At 42.6% G+C, this 22,629-nt stretch overlaps 2 pseudogenes; both read left to right on the forward strand.

Moving 5' to 3' along the window:
* The first annotated feature begins 1,724 nt into the window (after nucleotides 1-1,724).
* Nucleotides 1,725-21,346, forward strand: LOC133746969 (Krueppel-like factor 10; annotated as a pseudogene).
* Nucleotides 21,347-21,628: 282 nt separating this feature from the next.
* LOC133746970 (kelch repeat and BTB domain-containing protein 2-like) lies at nucleotides 21,629-22,629 on the forward strand (annotated as a pseudogene).

Consider the following 22,629-nt stretch of genomic DNA (forward strand, 5'->3'; position numbering starts at 1 on the left):
CACTCATTTGTGCTTTGTGATGGCACCTGCATCTTTTTCAAAAGAGTAACTAAACTATCATTTTTGGTCAAAACTAAATCACTAGAGTAAATTGGTATTTAAAGAAAGGGACTATTCTCTGGCAGTAATCTTAAACTAGTATGTTAATGCATTTTGGTAAATGGATTGGAGACTTGCCGATTGTGTATGTGCATTTGTGAATGTATGGTGTGTGTGTGTGTGTGTACTCAATTTAAAGCCACAATAAAATTGTAGCATTATCCAAAGAAATAATCCTGGAAAATCATAGTTTGCAATAATTTTTGTTCTTTGGAGATTATGATATTTAGATGATGCTTAAAACATTTCTGTTAGGCCAGCGCTGTGGCTCACTAGGCTAATCCTCTGCCTTGTGGTGCCGGCACACCATGTTCTAGTCCCGGTCAGGGCACCGGATTCTGTCCCGGTTGCCCCTCTTCCAGGCCAGCTCTCTGCTGTGGCCAGGGAGTGCAGTGGAGGATGGCCCAAGTGCTTGGGCCCTGCACCCCATGGGAGACCAGGAGAAGCACCTGGCTCCTGCCATCGGATCAGCGCGGTGCGCCGGCCTCAGCGCGCCAGCCATGGCGGCCATTGGAGGGTGAACCAATGGCAAAGGAAGACCTTTCTCTCTGTCTCTCTCTCTCTCTCTCACTGTCCACTCTGCCTGTGGGGGGAAAAAAAGTTTCTGTTAATTTTTTTTCAGAATTCTGGAAACATACTACACTGAAAGTCAGACAGAAGAGGAAAATCATTTGATTCTAAGATATCATTAGACTACAGACCCAATCAGCCATAATTCAGGCCCCAAAATTAAGCCACTTGCATGAGAAAATTTAAGGGGTTGTATTTATGTCACATATTGTTTGCAAGCAAAAGTATCTTTTTAAAGATTTATTTATTTATTTGAAAGTCAGAGTAACACACAGAGAGAAGGAGAGGCAGAGAGAGAGAGAGATGTCTTCCATGCACTGGTTCACTCTCCAATTGGCTGCAAGGGCCAGAGCTGCGCTGATCCAAAGCCAGGTGCTTCTTCTGGGTCTCCCACATGGGTGCTGGGGCCCAGGGACGTGGGCCATCTTCCGCTGCTTTCTCTGGCCATAGCAGAGAGCTGGATTGGAAGTGGAGGAGCCAGGACTTGAACTGGGATGCCAGTGCTGCAGACGGAGTCTTAACCTACTAAACTGAAGCACCGTCATTGCAAAATGGCATCATATCTGCTAAGCAAAATGCCATCCCAATATTATCTTTATTAGAAAGTAAAGCTTGACTGTGAGTTGAAGTATAGGAACTAGTTGTCTCCCTCCCACAGGCTGGGCTAGTTGTCTACAACACTCTGGGTCACCACTGACCCCAGACCTCTCAGGCAGACCCCCTCTTGCAGCACAGTCCCCTAGCCCAGGGTGGGGCATGAGTGGAGAGGGGTGGTGAGGACCAGGGCAGCACTAAATCAGGTGACTGGGAATTCCTCCAGGCAAGGCTGGTGGATCACACTGCTGTTGGTGATTGGAAGCACACACCACTGATGCAGATTCTCATTGCTGGGAAGCAGCAGACCATGCATGACCCCAGCAGCTCAGTGACCAGTGCCTCACACACCCTTTCCACTGGTTGGCTGGCTGCAGGCTCTGCCTGTGCCACAGCGTAGAGCAGGTGGGCAGCTACCTGAACGAGGAAAGGGCAGATGGCATGCAGCATAGCCATAAGCAATGGAGGAAAGAATTTCTGAAATGTCAGAAAGGAGTTTGAATTGCTGGAGCAAAACTGCAAGGTACTTCTAAAGCACTTAAAGTCAGTGACTTGCAACTGGTTGTCTGATTTTAAGAAATATCGTGAAAACAGACCCATTGCATAAGTATCTGACTTGTCAGAGGGAGAGAATCTGCCTCTGGGGCCACCCTATTTTCATTTCCACATTTTGTTGACTCCACCTTACAGCCCCTCACACTTTGAACCCTAATGTCAATCTGCACCATTTACTTTAAGAAGAATATTTCAAGTCGTTTTCCTGTCCAGTCAAGCTGCACATTGCTGCACCATTCAGAGGAAGAAAACATGCCAGTGTCTCTCCTCCAAGTTGCCCAAGGCTCATGCAATCACTGTGTTGCATCATGCAGCTGATGCCCATGTTTGTAGCCACCAATCCTGCCAGTACTGCAGCCAGCATCTCCAAGTGTTAAGGACAATCCCTTTCAAAGAACCCACCTAAATGTAACACTGCAAGGGAAAAACATACCTTGTGCAGCTGGGTCACCAAACAGATGGAGATGTGAATGAAACAGTGGCAGAAGTGGAAGAGAAAGTGGGTGCTCACTTTGACTTTTCTATGCCTACCTCAGAGACAGTCATGTGTAGATATCAGCCAGCCCATGTCCTCACAACTAAAGCTGATGATGGGTTCTCAGGTGCCCAAAGCATCTGTCATATCGGTACCTCAGAGCATTGTACAAAGCCCATAGCTGCCAATGGTGAGCTCAGATGGTACCAGGCTCTCCCATTGCCCCCAATCCTGGGTTTTCCCTTTAGCAGCTAAAGTCTTTCCTTAGATCGACTCTTCCAGAATAAGAAGTCCCATCTGTAGTTATCCAGGATGTGGCAAGACCTACTTTAGAATTTCTCCTGTGGGGCTGCAGCTGTGCTGTCTTCAACAGCCTGCATCACCGATGGGTGCCAGTTCAAGTCCTGACTGCTCCACTTTGGATCCAACTCCCTGCTAATGTATCTGGGAAAGCAGTGGAAGATAGCCTCAGTACTTGGGCCCCTGTATTCACATGGGAGACCCAGATGAAGATCTGGCTCCTGGTTTCGGCCTGGCCCAGCCCTGACCATTGTGACCATTTAGGGAATGAACCAGTTGGATGGAAGATCTCTCTCTCTCACCCTTGCTTTCTGTAATTCTGACTTTCAAACAAACAAATAAATCTTTAAAAATTCTCATGCGATAGTCCCCAGGAGAACACATACAAGGAAAAACCCTTTTAGTTGTAGGTGGAGAGGTTGTGAAAGCTGGTTTGCCTTTTCAGATGAACTGTCCAGATGATGGCAGACTCACATAATGAGAAGCAATTTGCTTGCCCATGTGTGAAGTAGAAGCCTCAGCCAGGAGTGAAGGCCCATCCTGCGTTGGACAAGTGCTTTGGCCACAATCAGGTCACAGGATGGCAGGTTCCATTTGTACTTATGTAAGAGATGAGAAAACTGTGTTCCTTTGAATATTTTGAAGGTTTCAGATGAGGTCAACATAAGTAGTACAGATTTTGAGTTTGTGTGGACTTTATTTTTTTGCTGTTGATGATTGAGACAAACTTCTTTTTTTAAGATTTATGTATTTGAAAGGCAGAGTTACAGAGAAGGAGAGGGATAGAAAGAGACGGCTTGTTCACTCTCCAGATGGCCTTAATGGCTGGGACTGGGCCAAGAGCTTCATCTGAGTCTGCTAGGGTGCTGGGGTCCAAGCACTTGGGCCCTGTTCTGCCTTCCCAGCTGCAGCAGCAGGGAGCTGGATTGGAAGTGGAGAAGCTGGGACTTTACCTGGCACCAATAGGGGATGTTGGTGTCACAGGTGGCAGTTTTACCTGCTATACCACAATGCTGACCCCAATACCAACTCTTCAATGTGATTCTTCTCAACTGGTCTCAATAATTTAGACTAGAAATAAATGTTATGGTAAAGAGATATAGTCATAAAAACAGTTTCTATTGTTCCAGATACTGTTATCTTTCCCTAGAGTTATCTTGTTTATTGTTTCTAGTAATTCCAATCAACATGGATGTAGTCATTTAATGTATCTACAACTATTGTTTTTACACTATTGATATTTGGGATTTAATGACTACATGTTGCTAAAGAGGGTCCAACAATGGAATTCCCACTAATTTAATTGCTCTGAAGTGTGTAGCTACCACTTTGAATTTTTACTTTGAAAGCTTTACAAATGATTATATCCAGGCATTGTATTGTCATTTAAACTTCAGTTTCCCTGGAGTTTCTTGTATAGATTTTAAAATAGTATGCCGATGTGTTTCCTGTGGACTCTAAGATAAACTGCATTTTGTTTAGAAAAAAACTGAACATGAAATATACATTGTAAAGAAGGATAACTCCTTGAAAATAAACAGCTTCTCTCATCAGTAAAATGCCCTTATGATGATGTAAGCTGTGCTTTATTGAATTAGTACATTAGAGAGCATTATTCACAGGTGGACAATGATATGTTAACTTATAGGAGGTTTTTGGAATACAGAAATAGATAGGTAGAAAAATTAGTATATTCACTTATGTTAGCAATATTTCTGTTCTGTTATATAGCAGGTGATAAACACTGTGGTAAAGAGATAGAAGGATCTTCTACCTACTGGTTCACTCATCAAGTTCCTGCAACAGCAAGAGCTGTGCCAGATTAAAACAAGGGCCCATAGCTCAATCCATGTTTCCACATGGGTGGGCAGTAATGGAAAGACTTGAGTCATCATCTGTTGTTTCCCAGAGTGTATATTAGCAGGAAGGCTGGATCAGAAGCAGAGTACCTGAACTCAAACCAGGTTCTCTGATATGGAGCACAGGCTTCCCAAATGGTGATTTAAGCTACTGTGCCACATGCCCATCTCCAGAGAATCGTTCTTGCCTTAGGAACTTAAGGCCCAGAAAACTAGGGAGTTTGAGTAGTCCCGAATTCACAGACACTGAAATATGCTGTACAAACTAATGTCTCCTGAAGGATCCTGCTGTTTGCAATTTTGATTGCATGATTTCACCACAGCTTGTGCAATGTCCACTTGTTACATTGTAGTCTGAGATTGCCTGTAATTGGGGTTGATGCATTTCCTACAGAAGGGGCCATTGGTGAGACAATGAATAACTGCTTCCTGGCAGAAAGAATATCAGTTCCTGCCCATTGATTTAGTAAATTGTCTACTTTGCAGGAAGAGGCCCTTATAATACAGAGAGTATTGAAAAGAACAAAACTGAAAAATTTCAAAAAATAGTGATGAAAATGAGACCTGTGTTTGAGGATATAACACTGAAAACCCAAGCAATGGCCCCTTTTCCTAACCCTAAAAACATTGGGACTAAATCATTATCTTATGAAAAGGGAATTTTAAAATGCAAATTAGATTGAGGATATAAACCTTGAAATAGAGGAATAATCTTGCAGTACCCATGTGGATCTGATCAAACATTTGACTTGTAAAAGGAGAAAGGGCATGCAGAAGGATTGGCCAGGGATATGTGCAGGATTCTGTTATTTTTTGTTGCTTCCTTTGAATAAAGAGGCTCATGATCCATGAAATGCAGTGCTCTCTAGAAGCTGGGGACAGACTCCACTTACAGCCAAAGATAGAACAAGGACTTTGGTCCTACAACCACAAGAGAATGCATTCTGCTGAAGACCCAATGAGCAAAAAATGAATGGACTTGTGGAGCTTCCAGAATGGAATATGCCCTGTATTTTAGCCTGATAGACTTATGACATGCAAAATATCAGAATGTAAATTTGTGCTTCTCTAAGACACTAAGTCTGCAGATATTTGCTATTTTAGTTATAGAAAATGAATACATAGGAAGACAGTTTAGTGGGGATGGAGAAGATAGAATGTTGAAAAGTAGAATTCAAAAATTATATTTGGTGTTGCAGATATCAAGATAAGTGTGTAAGTAGATAAGTTATTTTGAAACAGGTAAATCCTGTTATAATACTCAAGTTCAACTATGGTGTTATTCATTCCTTTCATTTACACTTAGAATCACACCTGCCTTTAATTGTTACATCGCATGGGAAAAATCCAGTTTGGATTAATGTAGGAAATAATCAGTGAAATTCAATGTTAAAATAACATTTTCTCCATCATGAATCAGCCTAACCTTGTTCCAGTGAGAACTGACAATATTCTGATCAGGGTTATGCTGGAGATAAGACAGAGGATACTTACTGATGAAGTTTGGTATGCTTACTGGTTTCATAGTGTCCTTCATTTCATGGAAGCCAAGAAAGATCTGACCAATGGTCAGCTGTATTATAAAAGATTTTGTCAGATTTTATAGGTAGTGCAATTAAAACAGCCTTCAGTGTACAATTGCAATTTACGTTTTTTGAACTTTAGGCAGCAGAAATAGGTTAGCAGAAGTGGGATGAGGGAGAGAGAAAAAGAAAAGATAGAGCTTTCTTGCTCTATTACTTAAATTATTTGCTTTAAGAGGTCCTAGATTGAGTCCAGCATTGTAGTGAAGCAGGTTAAGCCATGACTTACAATGCTAGCCTCTCATATGAGCACCAGTTTCTGTTCCAGGTGCCCCACTTCCAATCCAGCTCTCTGCTAATGCAACTGGCAAGGCAGTACAAGATGGCCCAAGTACTTGAACCCCTGACACACACATGGCAGACCCAAATGGAATTCTGGGCTCCTAGCTTCAGCCTAGAACAGTACTGATCTTTGTGTCCATTTGTGGAATGAATCAGCAAATGGAAGATTCTTGCTCTCTCTCTCTTTGTGTGTGTGTGTGTGTGTGCATGGATAGATAGATAGATAGATAGATAGATAGATAGATGTATATATCCGTCACTCTTTAACTTTGCTTTTTAAATAATTTTTTAAAAAAGAAATAAACAAGAGGTCCTGGCTTGTGCTTATAAACTGCTATTTGAAGGCATTCAAGATCCTCCTACAGAATAATAAATCCATACTTCACTATAAGACTTAGCATCCCAACCCAAACTTCAAAAATGAAATTGCATACATTCTTTAATTTTATGCCTATACCTTTCTCCCAAGAGGAACTCTTTTGTAAGAACATCTGGAGGGTGATTAATCAAGTACAATCTATATAACTTGTCTAGAAAAGAAGAAAAATAAAAGCACAAGGTCATCTAAAGATTTGAAAGATTTGGAACCGCACAGATTAACATAATTACATTTTAGTATTTTATTTTTCATAGTTTATATGGAAAGCAAGTTCCTAGAAAATTTAGTTTACATTGCTAAGATATTTTTCTCAGTGAATAACCTCCTTTTGTAGTGCAAATATATTATTTCACTATCAAATTGAATAATTTTTTAAAATTTTTATTTATTTATTTGAGAGACAGAATCACAGACAGAGGGAGAGACAGAGAGAAAGGTCTTCAAATGGAACAATAACTGGAGCTGGGCTGATCCAAAGCCAGGAGCCAAGAGCTTCTTCTGCGTCTCCTATGTGGGTGCAGGGGTCCAAGCACTTGGGTCATTTTCCACTGCTTTCTCAGGCCGTGGCAGAAAGCTGTATTGGAATAGGAGCAGCTGGGACATGAACTGGCACTCATATGGGATGCGGGTGCCACAGATGGAGGCTTAGCCTACACCACAGTAACAGCCCCCAAATTAAAGTTTTGTGTAGGCTTCTGGATCTGAATATAACATTCAACCTTATAGCTAAATATTCCTTTGTAATGATTTGATTTCCTTGAAAATATTCAGGTATTATATTTAAGTATTTTTAGAAAGTATATTATAATGAAAATATTGTTACCTGTGAATTGAATCCAACATAAAGAAACTTGCTAACATAGGACGATTTGATAGACATGTATTTAAGGAAATTTCTTCCTTTTATTTTTAAAAAAAATTCCTAGGACCTAATAGAATTTTAAGACACATTGTTAGAATCAATAGTATAGAGTTTGACTTTGTGTAGATACAAGTAATAAAATTCTTTAGAAATAATATTTTAATTTTGAATACAAATAAAGCTCCAGTTTGCAGCTCATGCTCAGAGGTTCTGATATACATGAACAAGTTTTTAAAAAAGATACCAACAAGGCTGGTATGGTGTGTGACTATTGAAGTTGAATCAATGAGCAGAGACTAATGCCACTGACAGATCCATTGCTCACATTAGTAGTATCATAAAAGGTAAAACCTTATATTTATAGCTAAATATTTTAAAAGCTATAGTCAATATACAAGTGATATTATGAATAAGTACATTTCCAGAAATAGAAAATGACAAATCAATTTTTGCTGAATTTTGCATAACCTAGAAAATTTGTATCTTTCTGAATAGTATGCCATTTTCACTGGATATTAGAATTTTATGGGAATGCAATGTCAATAATGATACCTATGGATAAAATTAGTATAGTAGTACAAAATATACAACAAATCAAGGAAAAAATGTGTAAGGGGCACATCTTTGGGCCACCAGAGAAGATGCCACTTTGGATGCCTGATCGAATGTTGGGGTGTCTGAATTTCAGTTCCTGCCCTGCTTTTGATTCCACCTTCCTGTCAATGTGCATTCTAAGAAGCAGCAGATGATGGCAACAATATTTAGGTCCCTGCTACCCACAGGTGAGACCTGAATTGACCTGGGTTTCTTGCTTAGCCTGACCCTGCCTCAGGTTTGGCTGGCATTAGGTAAATAGACCAGTAGATGGATGATCTCTGTCTAACTTTCTCTCTGTTGGTGTCTGCTTTTCAGGTAAATAAAATGATTAAATGAACTTTGGAATGTACAAAGTCATCATATGAAGTGCTGTGCAGTGACTAAAATAAAAAGTAAAACAGATGTGATGCCCACAAACTTCAAGGCAGATTTTAATTGGTTTCGGAGTAGGAATATTGGCATGTGAGAAGAATATTGGAGCTGTGTGTGGACAGGGAGCTAAGCTGCTACCTGCGATGCCAGAATCCCAAGTCAGACTGCCAGTTCAAGTCTAAGCTATTCTGTTTCTGATCCAGCTCCCTGCTAATGTGCCTGGGAAAGCAACATGTGATACCCCAATACCTGGGCCCCTGCCACTCACATGAGAGACCAGGTAGGAATTCCTGGCTCCTGGCTTCAGCCTGGTCCAGCCCCGGTCCTGTGGACATTTTTGGAGTGAATCAGCAAATGGAACAAAGATCTCTTTCTCTCTCTCATTCTGTCAAGTAAACAAATAAATATTTTAAAAATAAGAATATTGGTTTAAAAAAGATGATATTGCATGTAACATAAGTATACCGTTTAGGGTTGGGACAGAACAATTGAAAATTTTTTAAAATTTATTTTATTTATTCATTATTTATTTATGTATAATTATAGAGAGAGGGAGAAACAGAGAAATATCTTGGCATCTGTTGATTCACTCCCCAAATATCTGCATTGGCTAGGGCTAGGCCAGGCCAAAGCCAGGAGCCAGGAGCATCTTCTAGGTCTCCCATATGGGTTCAGGGGCCCAAGCACTTGGGCCATCCTCCACTGGCTTTCTCAGGCACATTAGCAGGGAGTTGGATCAGAAGTGGAGCAGGGGCCTGCTGGTGTAGCAGGTAAAGCTTGGTACTGTGGTGTAGGCTAAGCCTCTGTGGCGCCCGCATCTCATATCGGTGCCAGTTCGAGTTCCAGCTGCTCCACTTCTAATCCAGCTTTCTGCTATGGCCTGGGAAAGCAATAGAAGATGGCCCAAGAACTTGGGCCCCTGCTCCCATATGGGAGACCCAGAAGAAACTCCTGGCTCCTGGCTTCAGATCAGCCCAGTTCTGGCCATTGCGACCATTTGGGGAGTGAACCAGCAGATGGAAGACTTCTCTCTCTCTTTGCTTCAGCCTCTCTGTAATTCTGTCTTTCAAATAGCTAAATAAATCTTTAAAAAAAAAAAGTAGAACAGCTTAAAGTGGGACTTAAAGTGGTGTCTATATGGGATCCTGGTGCTGCAGATGTTCACTTAACCCACTGTGCCACAACACTGGCCTCTAGTAATTTAAAATCTTAAATATTAAAGTTTTTTCTGATGCTTGATTCAATGTCTCATTCAAATATATTGCATTTTAGGGACAGGTATTGTGGTATAGCAGGTAAAGTCATCACTAGGAATATCTGCAAACTATCTTCGAGTGCCTGGCATCAAGTCCCACCTGTGCTTATGATCCAGCTTTCCGCTAATGTGTATTCTGGAGACAGAAAGTGATGGATGGAGTAGTTGGATCACTGACAACCATGTGGCAAGATCAGATGGAGTACTGGACCCCAGGATTCAGACTAACCCAGTCCTGGTTGTTACAGGCATTTGGGAGAGTGATCAAGTGGATGATAGTTGTTGCTCATTCTCACTCACCCTCTGTCACTCTGCCTTTCAAATAAATAATTTTAAAATAAATATACGTTAATAGAAGACAATGTGCTCTGGGCTTAAATATGTCCCCAGTTTCTTGCCAACAGCTTTCCTCTAAGCATTCATTTTTTATTATTTTTCAGAGAGTTACACAGAGAGAGGAGATATAGACAGAGGTGGGGGCAAGGTCTTACATCTGATGATTCACTCCCCAATAGACCGCAAGTGCCAGAGCTGTGCTGATCCAAAGCCAGGAGCCAGAAGCTTCTTCTGGGTCTTCCACTCAGGTACAGGGACCCCAGGACTTGGACCATCTTCTACTGCTTCCAAGGCAGTATAACTGGATTGGAAGTGGAGGAGCCAGGTCTCAAACCGGCGTCTATATGTGATGCCGGTGCTTCAGGCCAGGGCGTTAACTGGCTGTGCCACAGCACCGGCCCCACAAATTTAGAATCATTAACAGGGGTCCTTTTACAGCTTTTGCAATTTTATTTCTACTCTTGTGTCTTAGGACTCTACTTGAGATTATGAAATGCCTATAAATTAATTTCAGGTTTTTTTTTTAATTGCTGGACCTCAATTCTGTGTTTTTGGGAAAAAGACCACAGTAGTGAAGTATCATTTTTATCATATCAAATCAATGGTAAATGCTACTGACATGACTTTTCATATCATTTATGATGTCAACCATGATCCCCAGGTCATTGTATTGGTTGTCAGGTTCTTCACCATAGGATGTTTGTTTTCTCATTCTTTCACTACTCCATTCTTTGAAAACAAGTCACTAAGAATAATAAACCCTCAAGAGGGGGAGAAATTCACTTCCATGACCTTGAGGAGATTTTCTCCAGATAAATCTAGTCTTACCAGCACTCAATATTGTCATATAAGAGCTGGCGCCATGGCTCACTTGGTTATTCCTCCATCTGCAGTGCCAGCATCCCATATGGGCACCAGGTTCTGGCCCCGGTTGCTCCTCTTCCAACTCTCTGTTGTGGCCCGGGAAAGCAGTGGAGGATGGCCCAAGTGCTTCGGCGCCTGTACCTGCATGGGAGACCAGGGAAAAGGACCTGGCTCCTGGCCTTGGATCGGTGCAGCACCAGCCGTAGTGTCCATTTTGGGGGTGAACCAATGGAAGGAAGACCTTTCTCTCTGTCACTCTCTCTCACTATCTGTCAAATAAATTTTAAAAAAAGTGTTTAGAGTTTAAATCTATTTCTAATAATTTACTGAAAATTTGAATTTGGGAATCATTATTTATTTGATAGGGCTTTGGTCTGCAATTACTTTGTCATATTTAAAACAATTTTTTACAAAAAGAAAATAAATATTCATAAATAAATAATAATACATTTTGTTGACTTGCTTAATGGAACATATTAGTACCTCATCTGAAAATTCAGGTGAGCAGCATATTGACTGCATGTAATGGCTCCAGTTCTTCAGCTCTCCTTTACTCACATCTGCTGCCACAGAGCATTCTTGTGGCTTCCCACTCCTCTCTAGATACCAGCCGCATTTCCTGGTTTGTACAGTGAGATGTGTGCAGGTCAGACAGAAGAAGAGATTTGGAAAATCATGTACATCTCCATCCATGCTCTTGATCTTTTATCATGGCCATAACCATATGCCTGAGTAAGCCTTCTAGAGTCTAAAAATCATGACTGCATTCTTGGAGTCTGTTTGTATGGAGGCAGATGTAGAACTAAGGTGTCCTAGTCAGGAAAGCTGAGCCACCCTAGGTTAGCTGCCATCCAGATGAATTCCAGATATATAAGTGAGCCCCAGTGAGACTGGTTGAGTCTAGCCCTAGAGACCTATACCTCACAAACACATGACCTAATTATGTATTTCTTGCTGTAGATCACTGAATGTTTCATATTGTTAGAATATATACTGATATAATATCTTCATATCAATATCTAGAAAATGCAACTTTAAATTTCATTAGACTTCCCAGTGTGTTCATGACATTTCAAATATAGTGAGCAACTGGGACTTGAACCGGTGCCCATATGGGATGCTGGCATTGTAAGTGGCAGCTTTACCTGCTATGCCATAGTGTTGGCCCCTTCCTGTGCATTGAAAGTATGTACATCTTAACTTTCTCACATTTATTTAGAAAATGACCTATAAGTGTCATTTAATTTTACTTATCCCAGTAAAGGACCAGTGTTAGCAAATGGGCATTAAGACTTGTTCAAGGGGCTGGCACTGTGGCATAGAAGGTTAAGTCACCACATGCAGTGCCAGCATTCCACACGGGCAGCAGTTTGAATCCGGCTGCTCCACTTTGCATCCAGCTCTCTGCTAGTGCTCCTGGGAAAGCAGTGGAAGATGGTCCAATTCTTTTTGGGCCTCCTCTACCCACATGGGAAACCCAGATGAAGCTGCTGGCTACTGGCTTTGGCCCGGCCCAGCCCTGGCTGTTGCAGCCATTTGGGGAGTGAACAAGTGGATGGAGGTGTTTCTCTCTTGCTCTTGCTCTTTATCTCCCCCTCTTCCTCCTCTTTTCCCTCTCTCCCCTCTAACTCTGCCTTTCAAATAAATGAATAAATCTCTTTTTTTTGAAGAGTTTTTCAGAATTTCCTGAACATTTCATTTTCTCTGGGAAAAAAAATCACTAATCTCCCTTAACTCAAGATCAGGTTTCCTGAAAACTTGCCAATTTTTCATTTCTTCATTTTACATGATATAGGATAAAGACTTTTGCTTATAAACATCTTTAAAGTGACTTTTGCAGTCTCCTTTCCCCCTTATAAATATTCATTGCATAAGGCCACTATAGACCTTAGCCTGCTGAATTTCCTATAGCTCCCCACCTCTCTTCTGTGTTGGACCTTGGACGTGTGCCCTCCCTTTAAATTCTGTACTTTGATAAAATTCCATTTATAAGCAATAGTTATGACTCCCAGTGCAATCATTTTGAGTCTTCAGATATTTTCTCTGCATATTTCCATTGAGAAAGTTTGTCATAGGATTCATAGATTGTTTCTCTCCTTAAAGTCAGTGAAAGAGCATTGAGCTATCATAATTTTAATTCTATTTCAAGATTCATTTCAAAATTTTAGAAAATCAGTTGATATATTTCACCTTCCATTCTGATTGATTTTCTAAAAATAAGTCATGGTCCTTTTGTAAATTATGTCATGATGTTTCCATGTTTGGAAAAAAGAAACCTTTTTCACAAGTGTTTTTCTTGGGAACCATTATTCTGAAAATGTATTTTTCCCTATGTAATTTTTAAAAGCTTTACTTGCTTGAGAGGTAGAGTTATAGAGAGAGAAGTCTTCCAATCCACTGGTTCACTCCCCAGATGGCCACAATGGCCAGAACTGCACTGATCTGAAGCCAAGAGCTTCTCCAAGTCTCCCATGTAGATGCAGGGCTCCAAGCACCTGGGTCATTTTCTACTGCTTTTTCCAGGCCATAGCAGAGACCTGGATTGGTTGTGGAGCAGCTGGGACTTGACCTGGCACCCATATGGGATGCCAGCACTGCAGTTGGCAGCTTTACCTGCTATGCCATAGTGCTGGCCCCTTCCTATATATTGAAAGCCTGTACTGTATTCTCATTTATACCAAACTTATACTAATATAACTCTTTAATTCTCAACAATTTCTTGTATCCTGTCATTTAATTTTGAAGTTTTTCAGCATGGAAAGGAATACAGAAAGCAAATTTTGATAGAATTTATTTATTTATTTATTTATTTATTTATATAATTTGCTTAGCAGCAATGCTTATTTTAGGGAGATGGACTCCAGGGTGTGTCCAGTGGAGTCCCAGGGTTTCCTGTTTCTCACATGGCCTTCAGGTTAATGGAACTTTTTTTCAAGATTTATTTATTCAAAAGTAACAGTTACACACAGAGAGAGGAGAGGAGGGAGGGGGGTGGTCTTCCATGTGCTGGTTCATTGCCAGAGCTGCACCAATCTAAAGCCAGGAGCTTCCTCCAGGTCTTCCCACATGGGTGCAGGGGGCCCAAGGACTTGGACCACCTTCTGCTTTCCCAGGCCACAGCAGAGAGCTGGATTGGAATGGAGCAGCTGGGAATCAAACCGGTGCCCATATGGGATGCCAGCACTGTAGGCAGTAGCTTTGCCTCGATCTTCATGAGTTTTTTGTGTTTGGCCATATGCTCCAAGGGCAGGAGTCACCAGTCTTGATGGTCAGCAATGAATGTGTGCTGCATTTTCCCAGAGTGTGGCTCAGAGTCACCCCCCAGCCATTAAACTGAGCCAATTTACAGGCCTGGGTGGGTCAGTTACTGGACCAGTCTAGCTGTCCTTCAGCAGCAGTACCGCTGCAGGCCTTCTTCTCCACAGCCTGGGCAGTCCTCAAGGGGTTGTGACCATGAGGTCATCCTCCATGATCCAGATGTTAACCTCTAAAAGGAATGAGGGCTCAGTGGCCCAGTCATTCTGGTTAAAGGGGTCATCGATGGAGACCACAGGATAGTTCTTCTATTTAAAAAAAAGACTTATTTGAAAGGCAGCATTAGTGGGGGGAGAGAGAGAGTGAGTTAGTTAGTTAGTTAGAACCATCTGCTGATTTACTCACCAAATGGCCACAATGGCCAGAGGTGGGCCAATCTGAAGCCAGGAGTCCATCAACTGATAACTAATTAATGAAATTGTGAGATGCACACACACACACACACAATGGACTGCTACTCAGTCATTAAAAAATGAAGTCCTTCTTTTATTGCAAGAAACTAGATGCAACTGGAGACTATAGTGCTTACTGAAATAAGCCAGCCCCATAAAAATAAATAGCATATGTTTCTCTGATTTGTTATGGATAATATACATAAATGTAGTGCACATGATCAAAATTGATATTTTTACATTTGACTTTTTTAGCCCTGGTCTATACTCTTGAGGAACAGTGGGGTTTTTTGTTTGTTTGACTTTTTTGTTTGTTTTTTACTGAATTACAGCTTGTTACTGGTTGAATTCTTTATTTAGTGGAGGGTTAAGCTTGTGTATAAAGTAAATTAAAAGTATGTCATTGTAAAAATTAAGAGGAAAATAAAGGAAGGAGGAGGGAGGGAGAGAGAGAGGGTAGAGCGGGAAGCATCATTATTCTCTTAAAACCATATATGTGAAATACATTAAATTTGTTCCATTCATTTAAATTTTTTAAGATTTTTTTATTTATTTCAAAGAAATACAGAGAGGCAGAGGCAAAGAGAGAAAGAGAGAGAGATAGAGGGAGAGAGAGAGAGAGAAAGGTGTCTTGCACCCACTGGTTCACTCCCCAATGAGCCACAATAGTTGGGGCTTCTTCCAGGTCTCCTAGAAGGGTGCAGGGGCCCAAGGACTTGGCTGATCTTCTAATGCTTTCCCAGGCCACAGCAGGGAACTGGATCAGAAGTGGAACAGCCAGGTCTTGAACCAGCACCCACATGGGATGCCGGCACTGCAGGTGGCAACGTTACCTGTTATGCCATAGTGCTGGGCCCTCCATTCATTTATATATAATTAGCCTCAAGCTTAGTAATTCAATGTACACAAAGCAGTCTAATCTTAAAAATCAGACATATGAATAATGAGTTATATGAAGAGTGTACTATAATTATTTATCATAGAAAATTATTAAAACTTAAGATGTCAAAAGGAGAGGTTAATATTTTCAGCCAATTAAAATTACAGCCTTTAAAAAGAGTAGTTAACAACATGAAGGGAAAATTACACACTGTTGAGTAAGAAAAATAGACGACAAAGTAGCATGTCTATTTTGGTCATGGTTTTGTTTGTAAAAGTGTACGTGTATATGCATGTATCTGTGTGTAAATGTTAAGTGACTGAATATAGAAGGAGATTTGATCTCTTCCCATGGCCTATATGAAGTTTTCCAAATGTTCTGTGATGCACATATAATGCATACATGTAAACAGAGACACATTTTTAGAATGAAGTTAAGGAAAATCTTCAACATATTTATACACTTTAAAGGCAGTTATAGAGACAGTGAGGGAGAGAGAGCTCTTCCATATGATGATCCACTCTCCAAATGGCCACAATGGCCAGGACTGGGCCATGCTGAAGCCAGGAGCCAAGAACTCTATCCACTCTAATATATTAGAATATTTTTACATGAGAAGATAGGATTGTTTTCCAATCTCCTAGATAAGAATGATAATCAAAATGAAAGTATCTACAATGTCTCATTTTGTTTTAAATATTTGTCAAATTGCATATTTAAATATTTGTCACATAGGTAGTTTTGTTTTTTTTTTTGACAGGCAGAGTTAGACAGTGAGAGAGAGAGAGAGAGAGAGAGAGAGAGAGAGGGAAAGGTCTTCCTTCCGTTGGTTCACCCTTCAAATGGCTGCTACAGCCGGTGCGCTACGCTGATCTGAAGCCAGAAGCCAGGTGCTTCCTCCTGGTCTCCCATGTGCGTGCAGGCCCAAGCACTTGGGCCATGCTCCACTGCACTCCCAGGCCACAGCAGAGAGCTGGACTGGAAGAGGAGCAACTGGGACAGAATCCGGTGCCCCAACCAGGACTAGAACCTGGGGTGCCAGCACCGTAGGCAGAGGATTAGCCTAGTGAGCTGTGGCACCAGACAAATCAGTAGTTTTTTAAACAGATGCAATATTATTTGTATACACAATTCTAAAAGCATAATGATATATCCTTCTTCTCTCTCTCCCACTCTTCTTCCTTGTATTTTTTCTTTAATTTTTGAGATAACATTTTAAATACACTTTACAGTAAAAAAAAAAAAGGTCTTAATACTTCACCAAAAAAAAGTTTAACAAGTAAAATGCAAAAAGACCCTAGTTTAGTGGGAATATAGTGAATGGCTATAAAAAATATTTAAAAATCAAGACATTAAATGAGAAACTAATATGTGTCTTAATTCCTTTACAAAAAGTTTCATGGGAAATCTTTCATTTTTTACCAAATATCAGTGCAAAAACATCTATTTATATGATCTCTTAAAAAAAGGATTGTGTATAATAAAGCAGAACTTTTCTCAAGTTTTCTTGACAGTCTCACATAAAAACTGTTTAATAAATTTAAAGTTTCAACCTCCTTGTAAATTTTAGAAATTAGGCATCCTACACTCTTTCTAGTTAATAATTCCACATACTAAAACTAATGGGGTATTTCCTAGAAAGCTACAGAGAAAGCCCATGTCCTGGAACTGAGACCCTGTTTCCTGCATGGGAAGAAAGGAGAACTGGGGACGACAACCTCTCATGTGCATGAATCCCATACACACAGCACTGCTTTTCCCTAATGAGCACCCTGACCCCACTGCACAATCGGGGAGATGTGGGGCTGCTGCCACTCAGCTTTCCACAGATGGCTCTGGGGCTGAGACTTCTCTGCTAACAGGGAAGGGGCAGGGTGCCTGGGTCCTGGGCACCAGTCCAGGCCCCACCCACTAGACCACAAGGAACCCAGGGAAGTGCTGTGTTGACAGTAAGATGGGGCCCAAGGTTCCAGAGATGCCCTCTGGGAGCCCCGTATCCTGCGATCGGGTACCACCAGCTTCCCCTTCCCCCACTCTGGACACCTGGCCCCACACACTCACCATTCCCAGGCATCCAAGATGGGCTGTGTTGTGGTGGGCAAGGTCAGAGAACAGCAGATGCTGCACTAGCTCCAGAGTCTCCCAGCAGCAGAGGCCCCTCCTTGGGCCTCTCTCCTCCAGGAATTTGGAACTCTATGGTGTCACAATCCAGTGTGATTATGTGGCAGTGATGTCACCGTGCCTGATTGGACAGCTCACATAGCCGTCAGCATGCAGGACCCAGAAGTCATAGCAAATCAGCATCTTTACAGCAGGGACGGGAACTCCAGGCCACTCCAGATAGGGAGAGAGGGGAGGCCTGGGTTCAGGGGCCAATGGCCTCCTCTAGGCTGCACTCTCTCACCAGTGGGATCCTGCCACCTGCTGGGACCCTCCTGCCTCCCCACGGGTCTTCCTGGGAGAATCCCACCTGGAGGCTGCAGTAACCTGCTTAGGTGAGTTAGAGAGTATTGGCTATTTATTGGCTTTGGTCTTTTTCGTTTTCTTCATATTGCTGACTCATTTCTATGTGGGGTTTTTAATATTAAGAATGTTTACAGATATTACAAATTCAATTCTTTTTTTCATCTCTCCTAGATATTTGTTTTCTAGTCTGCCTCTTGCCCTTTAATATTATTTTCTGTTTGTTTCTTGCTGGTACTTAGTAATTAGTGGATTTTATGCATTGATATTTCCAGTAATATTGTTAAATTTATGTATCAGTTGTATTTATTATTAGATTTTATGAATTATCTAGGTACTTATGTGTCATCCTATATAATTCTTTGTGTGTGTGTGTGTGTATATATATATATATATATATATACATAATTTCATTCCTTATAAATTGAACTTTACACACTTTTGGCCTTTTTATTTCCCTGATTACCCTTACAGTAGGAAGTTGAAAAGAAACAGTGGTGGCATCTGGGTGTAGGCTTACGTGCAGGAAAAAGCTTTCAATGATCCTGTATTAGTTGTATTGGTTGTTATTAGGTTTCTTTCAATCTTGATCAGATTGAAGAAGTTACTTTCTGTTTGTTTGCTTTTACTGATAGTAAGGTTTATTTTATTAGATGCTGAATTTTATTAAATATTTTTTGACATGCAGTTAAACAATGAGGGAGAGACAGAGAGAAAGGTCTTCCTTCCGTTGGTTCACCCCCCGAATGGCTGCTACAGTCAGTGCTGCACCGATCAGAAGACAGGAGCCAGGTGCCTCCCCCTGGTCTCCCTTGTGGGTGCAGGGCCCAAGCACTTGGGCCATCCTCCACTGCACTCCCAGGCCACAGCAGAGAGCTGGCCTGGAAGAGGAGCAACCGGGACAGAACCAGCGCCCCAACTGGGACTAGAACCCAGGGTGCCGGCGCTGCAGGCAGAGGATTAGCCTAGTGAGCTGCAGCGCCAGCCCAAATTCTATTAAATATTTTCAACATGTAATCTAAACAATCATATGATTGTCTTTTTGCATTGTTCACCTATTTGGATGGCTTTTTTGGGAGTCATGACAACTCTTGTATTTTTTATTATCTCTTGCTTGTGATCTATTAGGTTTTCCTATATAATTTCATTTATTACAATAATACTTTGCTTAGAATATTTGTATCTGTTTATCAAAGGTATGCTTTTAAAAATTATTTCAAGTTCTGGTACACTTGCATCATCATCGACATAATGCTGGTTTTCCAAAAGAAATTTTAAAATATTCTCTGCTTATTTCCACTTTGCATAAGTTTGGGAAACAGGTTTCTTTTTTCTTCCTTAGAAGTTTGGAATATACCTGTAAACATGGACCTGAAATTTTGATTGTTAACTTTTTTTCTTGGTAGCTTTCAAAATATGATTCAACTTATTTGGTTTATGTAGAAATTTCCTATTTTATGCTATATTTGTGTTTTGGGAATTTGATTTTCAAAATATGGTAGGTTTTGATCTGTGTAGTCAGAGTTTTAGTCCTAAGGATTTCACACATTTCTCTAAGTAGGTTGGTAAAAGCTATAACTTGTACAAAAGAATGATTTGGTTTTAATTTCTGAAATAGGTTATTTGTGTGACTTTTACTTTTGTTTCCTTGATCGCTTTTAATAATCTTTTATTAACTTTGCTAACATTTCTTAAAAAATCATTGTATCCTTGTTTATTTGCTTCTACTTTTTTACAGCATTTCATTGTGCCTGTTAAATTCAATATGTTTTGAGTTTTTTTCTTTATAATTCTTGACAAGAAAGCTGTAATGATTGCTTTTCAGGTTTTTGTTTTGTTTTGTTTTTTGTTTGTTTGTTTGTTTTGACAGGCAGAGTGGACAGTGAGAGAGAGAGACTGGTCTTCCTTTGCCATTGGTTAACACTCCAATGGCCGCCACGGCTGGCGCCCTCCGGCCGGCGCACCGCGCTGATCCGATGGCAGGAGCCAGGTGCTTTTCCTGGTCTCCCATGGGGTGCAGGGCCCAAGCACTTGGGCCATCCTCCACTGCACTCCCTGGCCACAGCAGAGAGCTGGCCTGGAAGAGGGGCAACCAGGACAGAATCCGGTGCCCCGACCAGGACTAGAACCCGGTGTGCAGGCACTGAAGGCGGAGGATTAGCCTAGTGAGCTGCAGCGCCCGCCAGCTTTGCAGTGTTTTATTCTAACATAGTCATTGAAGGGTATGAGTTTCTCTAAGCGCTGATTTACTGCATCCTCTTTATTCCCTCCTGTGTTTTCAACCTCGTTATGTGCAGGCCCCGTCTGTCTCCCAGTGTCCTCAATCCCATGTACCCGCAGCCATCACAGACTACATGTGTCTTCATTTCTGTACCTGGAACTCATGTTCTGATTGGTAACTTGGTGGTTGATCCATTAGAGACCCATTCTTTACAACTGTATGTGCATGTAATCACAGCACAGCAGCCACCCCTTCCATGACTGCAAAACAGCCATGGCCCCTCAGGATACAGCACGTTCTCATAGAGCAGTATCTCTCCTGGTTTCTTTTAGAAAAGCAGTAAAATTCCCAGGCACAGCAACTAGACATTTCCTTATGTACTGTCAACTGCATGTTTTGACAACTTCTAAATCAATTTTCCAAAACAAACAGGACCACTGTGATTGTCTGAATTTTTACTTTATGGGGTTGCCTGTTAATTGCCAGCATGTGTTGATGCTAAAGAGATTCATATACCTGCTTTTTCTATTAATTCACTACATTAATTCACTAATTCTGGAGTGGCCTGGATGGCAGGACTCTTTAATCATAGAGCGTATTTAAAGAAGGTGATACAGACAACATATTTTTAAGTAACAACTGTCTAAGTTTTTTCAGAGCTTCAGAGAAAAAATAAAACTTTATAATTCAATAGATCCTAGCCCAGGAGAAAAAAGTTACTTTAGATAGAATAGTTTGAAAGGTTTCATTAACGGGTAATATTTGAGCTGAACACATAATAATGGGGCGTGAAGATCAATAAGGAAGCAAGGAAGAGAACATTTAAGATGAGGAAGCAGACAGCAAACTTAGAGATCTTCATGAGGGGAAGAAACTACGAGTGCATAATTACAGGATAGAAGTTGGTACTGTTTAACTGTTGAATAACCTGGTTAGTGACGCTTGAGCTTGTGATTATAATTTTTGCAAAAATCCAGGGAAAAACAAGGAAGAGAAACTGCAAAGTGACCAGCAGCGGCGGCGGTCGCGGGCGAGCGGTGGGGAGGGGCGGAGCGGGGGGCGGGCGCGCGCGGAAGGGAAGAGAGGGGCGTAGGAGCAGGGGGGGCGGAGTGAGGGGCGCGCCCATGAGCGGAGGGGGCGGAGCGAGGGGCGGGCGAGCGAGCGGGGGGGAGGAGCGAGGGGCGGGCGTACGAGCGGAGGGGGGGCGGAGCGAGGGGGAGAGGCAGGAGCGGAGGGGGGCGGGGCGAGGGGCGGGCGCACAGCTGAGGGGGGCGGAGCGAGGGGCGGGCGCACGAGCGGTGGGGCGGGGCGGAGCGAGGGGCGGGCGTACGAGCGAAGGGGAAGGGCGGAGCGAGGGGCGGGCGCACGAGCGGTGATGCGGGGCGGAGCGAGGGGCGGGCGCCCGCCGCGGCCAGGGGTCTCCAGCCTGCGCGTTCCCGGTCCGCGGAGGGCGCGAGTGCGCGGCGGGAGCGGGCGCGGCCGGGGCTGACGGGCGGCGCGGCTCCCGGGGAGGAGTCTGCGGCGGTCGGGCCCTGAGCAGTGGTGGCGGCGCCGCAGAGGACGCTGCTTTCCGCGCCGGGCTGCCCGAGCGGGGCGGGGAGAGTCGAGGCGCAGCCGGAAGGAAGAGGCGGTGGTGGGGAGACCCCGGTCCTGGCCGCGGCGGGAGGGCCACGCCCCGCCGCTCCCGACGGCCGGGGCTGGTTGGGGCCCTGAGTTCCCTCCTCATAAGATGGTTCTTGCAGCCGGTAGCTCTTAGTTCAGGGCCGTGTTCCTGAGTGGACCAAGTGCACGTGAACAGACACGCGTGCACTTGAGAAATGCGGATGCTGCCGCCTCACAGGTGGTGATAACTTACGCTCACACGGGGGACTTGGCGATCCGTGACAGCGCCGTAGCACAGCCTAGGAAACAGCCTGCTTCCTGCAGGTGCAAGATGTGCTGCGACGTTGTCAAGGATATTTATTGAACCATAAATGCCGATAATTGTGTGCGATTGTTAAGTGTTGCTGATCTCTTCAGTTGTGAGGAATTAAAACAGAGTGCGGAAAGAACGGTGGGGCGTGAGCTCACTGCTGTGTACCACCAGGAAGGGGGCCTGCAGCCATCACGGGACCTACTGATAGACATTCTCAGTGCTGACAGTTTAAACGTAGCAAAGGAAGGAACAGCTGGAGAAGCTGCTGTGCTGTGGCTAGAATACAGCACAGAATCCCGGTCCCAGTGTTTGTCTTCAGTTCTCAGCCAAATCAGAACTGATGCACTTTCAGAAGTAGCAGAGAGCTTGGCTTCCAGGTTTGCCACCCAATGAGAAGTCTGTGGGGGTTCAAGGTCTTTATGTCCATGCCCAAGTTTTTCAAACCAAGACTTGGGAGATGA

The sequence above is a fragment of the Lepus europaeus genome, chromosome 18, assembly GCF_033115175.1.
Source record: "Lepus europaeus isolate LE1 chromosome 18, mLepTim1.pri, whole genome shotgun sequence".
NCBI classification, from domain to species: domain Eukaryota; kingdom Metazoa; phylum Chordata; class Mammalia; order Lagomorpha; family Leporidae; genus Lepus; species Lepus europaeus.